This window comes from Lagopus leucura, unplaced genomic scaffold, assembly GCF_019238085.1.
Source record: "Lagopus leucura isolate 7727_CA_CO unplaced genomic scaffold, USGS_WTPT01 Super-Scaffold_100004, whole genome shotgun sequence".
Classification (NCBI taxonomy): Eukaryota; Metazoa; Chordata; class Aves; order Galliformes; family Phasianidae; genus Lagopus; species Lagopus leucura.
The window spans coordinates 31,505,331-31,511,188 of record NW_024962264.1 but is presented as its reverse complement, the minus strand read 5'-3'; positions in this window follow the sequence as shown (position 1 = coordinate 31,511,188).

The following is a 5,858-nucleotide window of genomic DNA, read 5'->3' as shown; positions in this document are numbered from 1 at the left end:
AGTACAAAAAGGGAAGGGAGAGAGAAAAGCTGATAAAAACATGGCAAAAAAAAAAAAAAGTGAGGAAAAATATGGCATTAACAGCATGCCCGAAGAATGCTCAAAAGGGAAAAAAAGAAAAATAGTTTACTTTTTTGTATGAATAATTGAAGTTTGAGGAGGAGGGAATAATCAAGAATAGAAAGCCATGAAGTTATGAGTTATAGACTGGAATTTCCTCTGAAGTTCTGCGACTTGAGTTTCACTGTTAATAAATTATCTTCAGAGACCCACCCACTATTCTGATAGAAAAATGGCCCCTCAGAGTGTGCTGTACTGTTTATTCTAATTTAATGCTCCCCATAGGTGACAGAACACTTGAGACTGCCAACTGTCAACACATTTGACTGATATTTAGTATTAATGAGTCAATAAATATGCCCCTTTTGTTGTGTATAAAGAGGCAAGATGTTCTTTCCTCTTTGATTTCTCTTACTCATTAAAAATATACAGCCTTTCAAAGCATTCCCTGTCAAACAGAGATAATGGAGATTTCATTGGCCACAGACTTGCACATGCTGATCTATCTCCTAAACAAAAGTGTCAGCATGCTTACACAGGAGGAATCTGGCCAGCTGGAGGGCTTCATTGAATACTTAAATATAAAATTAAACCATTTGTAACTATTGCATTTACTGTAAAAATCAGCAGAAGGTAATGACTGAATGGGTAATTTAAAACAAAAGCACCAGCAGAGAAATATAACTAAAAGTCAGCCTTGGGAAATCCTGTTCCAGATCTCTGCAAAGCATAGTTGGAAAAGGGCTTGCATTTTTTTTTTCCCCCCAATACAAAGCAATTACAGGCATTTCCAAGTAATAAAAATCCATGAAGTGTTCAGGCATTCTAGTTTTTTTTCTGCACTAGGTCACGTTGATAAGTTCCAGGATCCCATTGCCTGTTGACAGCTCTCCACATTTGACAGAACACTACAAAGACAAATGCTTATGTAATCAAACACTGTATATTTGTTTTTAAATGTACCCACTATTTTTAGTATAGTATCATGAAAACGAATATAGGAACTCGTTGAAATTGAGAATTGTATTTTCCCTTAAAGAATCAAACTCGGTGCCTGCAGTCTGAGTGCAGCCAGTACAGGACATAAAATGTCACAACATAAAATGCAGCTTGTACTAAATCATCTAAATCAACTTCTGCAACCTACTGCTGATTATAACATCACCTACTGTGCCAGTTTCAGCAAATTTTGCATTCTGATGACAGCTTTAAATATCCAGAAGCAAGCAGAATTTCCAGTTATTTTGAAAACCAGAGTGTCCCATTCCAGACTCAAACTAAATAAAATCATAGAACTGGCTACTTCAAATTTTAAAGATTTTCTTGTAGTTGAAGTTCACCAAGAAGTGCTAAGATGTTCCTATACTGTTTTGTTACTAATGCAATGAAATTTCATATTCTCTTCAAATGAATACTCAGTGAAGTCAACATAAGCTTTTAATATTAAAATGCTCTGAGATGCCAGTATTGACATCTATATACAGAAGAAAGTGTTCTCTGAAGCATTCTCTCTTTAGAAAGATTCTCAAAACTCATCAGTAAGAACGAGCAACATTAACTCAAAACACCTGAAGATGCTTTACAGAACACTGACCTCACAGAAACTTGAGGTTAACATCTCTTTCATTATGATAGTTTTGCATAAATATTTCAATACTGGAAACACTCTAAGAGACTGTAGGAAAACTACCGCTCTGCCACTGAGGCAAGCAGTTCAACCGAAAAAAAAAAAAAAAAATCAGACAAACTAAAAATTTATATCACAGAATCACAGAATTGTAGGGGTTGGAATGGACCTCTAGAGATCATTGAGACCAACCCCATCTGCCAAAGCAGTTCCCTACACCAGGTTGCACAGGTAGGCTTGAACATCTCCAGAGAAGGAGACTCCACCACCTCCCTGAGCAGCCTGCTCCAGTGCTCCGTCACCCTCACCGTAAAGAAGTTCTTGCTCACATTAATTCGAGACTTCCTATGCTGCAGCTTGTGTCCATTTCCTCTTGTCCTGTCTCCACGTACCACTGAAAAGAGACTGGCCTCACCACTATGGCCCCCACACCTCAGATATTTATAAACCTGGATTAGAAGCCTCTCTCAGTCATCTTTTCTCAAGGCTAAATAGACCCAGATCACTCAGCCTTTCTTCATATCTGATTCAATTAAATAAAAAAAATTCAAGTAATACGGAATAGTATAATAAAGCTCTCATTTTACATTTAGCCTCGTTTAAATCACATAATACATTTAATGGAAATCTGTTCAGATTTCTCAATTGTAACTAAAAAATGGTCCATTAAATATGAGTAAAGCACGTGTAAAACAGCTCAGAAATCAGTTTATTTATAGACAGCCACTAGAAATCATCATTCAGTACAGCTGCATCTACTAGGGTTTTTCTGGCATCAGTACTAAGTTTACCAGTATTCAACCCTATTAATCAACAATTAGAAAAGAAATATGAAATTATAGCTCTGTTTGGCAAGCTTGGATGTTAAAAATGTATTTTACCACTGCCAAACCCAGAATTATATCCAGGAATAGAAAATACAGGTATTATTTATAGATTGGACACTGCATCCTTCAGAGTAATTAAGGAAAAAGACAGAGTCAAAAAGGAGGAAACACTCACTCTCCTTCCACTGTCAGGCTATGGCTAACAGGTTGAATTTTATCTTTAGAGCTGTGAATGGGAGAGAACTGAATAGAAGAAAAAGAATGCTATTATTTAGTGTAACATTAATGAGATCAATCCTGCAATACTACACCCAACTCTCATGCCAGTTTTTTCATTACATCTACAGAGCTAGAAAAGGTACAGCAATAGGCATTAAAATGATACAAGGAAAGGAGAACATTGCTTAGAGCAAGATTTTAAGTAGGTTAATCTACCTAAAAAAGACTAAAAAGTTGATACCTTCAGCAAAAATAAGAGATACAAAATAAAAGCTGTATAACTAAAAGACAAGGCAAGGGCAATGGTTGAAGTCAAATGAAAACAAGTTTAAACAAGAAATAGAGCACAGATATTTAACTCTGATTAACTGCTTAAACTGATTATCTAGGGAAATGCAGAATTCTCATCCCCTGATGCATTCACATGATGTCCAGAAGTGATACATTGCACAAACCACCTATGGGGCTTGACGCAGCAGTTAAGAGGGAAATGGGAAGGTCAACCCTTCATAGAACAAGCTAGACAACACAGAGATTCCTTCCAGAAATTAAAAAAACACAATTCTATTAACTTGTCCATACTACTGTGAATGACTAAACCAAAGAAACATCATTATCAGGATAGCACACTACATCCAGAGCCACCATTACACGCCTCAGGCTGTCCCAGGTTCTTCAGGGTCTCAACAGGCATGGAGCCAAAGCTCAGGATGCACTCATTTCATCCCTAGAACACCTGTCATGAGACACCTTTGCTGAAAACTCCCAAAGCTTCTGGAATCCCTAACTGCCTAAACATAAGGGAACTGCTGCCCCAAGGGCAACATGCAATCAGATTACTGTAGAGACTGCAGTGCCATATATAACTGTTTGAAGTGATCTTCAAAGTATCCATGAAAGACAAAGGTCAGAATCGTCATAGTTCTGTGATTTTCAGTTTTCAGTATCCCACATCATAACATCACGGGGGGCACTGGGAGTTTAACTGTTAATGCTCAAGTCCTGGGTACCTGCCCAGAAGAGAAGAACTACATTCCCCAGGGGACTCCGCAGTCATGGAGAGGAGACAGAACTCCTGGCAAGGTCACCTGATAGGCTCTTTTTTCATCTGTTCTTCTTTGTGGGCGCTGCTCCCACCTCCCTGCTGCTCAACTGGACTGCACATCTCACCTCAGCACTGTGGTGAGGCCTATCCACCTTTCGGACATTCTCACTCTCTCATTATATTTGATTTATTAGCTTCAATTCTGATTATATTGTATTATAGCGTGCTATCTTGCATTTCGATACTACATTTAGTAAATTAGTTTGTTTCTCCTCAGACCGTTGCTTCTGTTTTTAATTATTTTGGGGTCCCTTGTTCCCTTTTTCCAGAGGCACGGATTTTGCAAAATCCCTCTGCCCGTCTGCTCACAGAACCAGGCCAAACCAGCCCGTAAGCCACTGACAACAATCAAACAAATGAACAATCAAACAAACGAACAACCACTTACCCCTCTCGGAAGATCAAAGCTTGCCAAGCACTCCACAGGACAGAATCTCCAAGTGCAAACCCTTCCCTGGTGCTGGCCAGCCCTTAAATGCGGTCAGGCTGGCCACGAGTGAATTGCTCACACCTGCGCTCCCAGAGCTGGCTCTGCCCCTTCAGCAGGTGCTCAATCACTGGTTCAGGCCGAGCCTTAATGGTTCCCATAGAATTATATACAGGTGAATATGTAGAATTTGCTTTTGTTGATCTGCCACCCATGGACCTAAGACCTTAGCTTGGTACAATGCTAGATCCAAAGAGTGGTGACAAGTCTCCCTCTTGATCTATTTTTACTCTTTAGTAGCTATTGCCTAAATTTACCTCAAAGTAGCTGTTAAGGGAATAACACCTGCGCTAAAGTAACCCAACCACATGGGACAAGACACTTCTCTGTTCCTTTAGCTGTAGGAATCACATTAGATATGTGATATTCTTCCTCTCTTTGGTTGCTCCATGTCCTGCCATGGGAGGAGATGGCTCTGCTTGCTCGTCCTTAAAAACAGAACTATCTGACCATCTGCCTTTCATCAGTTCTACTTCAGGGGTTTCATTTGTAATGGCTTTGGTAGAAAGTGTGTAATTATCAGTCTTTACTGCCTATCTTTGATCGGAAAAATATCCATACCAGGAGAAGCAGAACTTTCACAATTCCCTAGAAAATAATTAGGGGAAAGGTTGGACATCTTAAAATAGCCACAAAATCCTCTCTGCGGGGAGGAATCAAAACAAGCGGCATAAGAGATTGTCATTCTATCTCATTGCTGTCTTTTTAAATTTTGCTTCTTTTGCTGGCTAACAGTACTTCACATCTTAATTGCAATATTTTGATTCTAATGGTTAGAAGAAATATTTTAGTACAGTCATATGATACCAACTGACCTAAACATAAAGAATGTCTGGAATCAGATGCTATTGCTTGAATTACTTGCTACATGAGATGAAGTTGGCCTTTCAGCTGTAAAGCTTGTGAGATTTGTTCTGCCTCAGTCAGCTCATTCATTCAAAGAACTTGAATTCAACTCTTAATACATCTTAATCTTTTAGTGGCATAAAATGTCACGCTTTGTATTTCCTTTAGAGAAGGTAATACAGACGTTTTTATATATGCACATGAGCGCCCATGCAATTATTTCATAGTTACTTGATAGTACCTCTGCAACTTTCCAGTTTAAGATAAGGTATGAATATTATTTCAGATACCTGAAAAGAGAAGTATGAAAACAAATTATCTTTAATGGAACCACCATCACACAGATAAAATTCCCAAATTAACTGGAACTCAAAGCACCCTGATATCCAAAATACACCCTATATAATTACCACAATTTTAAAAAAATGCATATTATATTCATTTTCTATATATGCTTCATGGTTTCAACAGCTACAGACCCATAAGTTAGAAAACACACTGAAATGTACTGAGTTTATTAATCATGTAAAGACTGTACAATAGAAGTATTATTAAATTTAACTTCTTAGTTCTGAAACTGCTTGTTTCGGAACACATTAAAAGGAGGTCAACACAAGCACTGCAGTCTGCAATTCATGTATTAGATCGCCAATTTCACGAGGCCGGGAACCGCACAGGCCCCGGCAT